We start from the raw sequence: 1,235 nt of genomic DNA, 5'->3' as shown, positions 1-1,235 counted from the left end.
AACTGTAAGAAACTCGATACTAAAGGCAGCTAATCTCCAGGACAATCCATGCCAATGTATCCGACTTAACAAAAAGCATCAAAAATACTCGTGCCCTATCCTGTTTAGATTTGATTCCCATTTATTAGCGGAACGTTTGAAAGAATCTGAACAGCTAGTCTGTGCGCATACGAAGTTTAAAAACGCTCGTGTAGTCTCAGACAAAACCACCAATCAGAGACTAACACAAAAGCATACCATGAACGAAAATAACATTGTTGAGGTCACAACAAATGTGATCGCGCCAGCAGCTGAACCCACTGGTGCAGCTAATCTATCTCATGTTAGTCAGTGTACTGATATACCAATGCAGTGTGCTAGTTTGCCTCTCATACCCCTAGTGGCCTTAGATAACCAGGACATATCTGATGTAGACTCTAATGTCATTCTTTCCAGTGTAATATCGGAAGCCAAGGATCGAACACCTGATTCTATTGTGAAGGCTCACAAAAACACTGCTAAACCTAAAAAGAATATACCAGAACATTTATCTTTTGTAGGAGAGGTTATTTTTATCACATGGGTTTAATATAATTCATGTATAATTCGATGTAAATGGGTTGTTATACATAAACTTCATTTATCAAGTGGATTGACTGCTTTGCGTCTTTAGTCACTTTAAAAAGAGCGTTGTAGAATATAGTACAAACATACTTCTTTTGAAACAACAACAAAGTTTGTATATTTACATAACCTTATAAGATATTGTCCGATATTGTGTTTGTTTCTAAATAAAGCTAGATGAATTACTTAATTAGGTGCATGTTTATAACCCCAAGCTTTGTAATCTAACGTATCGGACATTCAAAAAGTAGAAATACTGATTGAATAATCTTGCAATAGAATGAAAAAAATATTCTCATCACGTCAAACCAAACAGATGAATGACCAGCAAAATATTCTTTCTAATACAGTTTTATAAGTTTCGATGGTTATCACATAACGAATAGTCGTGTGTGAGTAAAATGAAAAAATGTCCTAAACTACAAGATATGAATTTAGGGTTGTACGAACTGAAATGACTTATGTTACAAATGCTTGAGATAAATAAATAGAGGCGATATGAGGGACATAACAATACAATAACTGACGATACCAGAATATTTAAATGTTCAGTATTCATTATTATGGGTGTCTTTATCAGTCAATTAGCTACAACGTAGGACCAGGCATACAGATGCATCGGTCCAAGTTGC

Source organism: Schistosoma mansoni, chromosome W, assembly GCF_000237925.1.
Source record: "Schistosoma mansoni strain Puerto Rico chromosome W, complete genome".
Lineage (NCBI taxonomy): Eukaryota > Metazoa > Platyhelminthes > Trematoda > Strigeidida > Schistosomatidae > Schistosoma > Schistosoma mansoni.
This window is presented reverse-complemented; position numbering follows the sequence as displayed.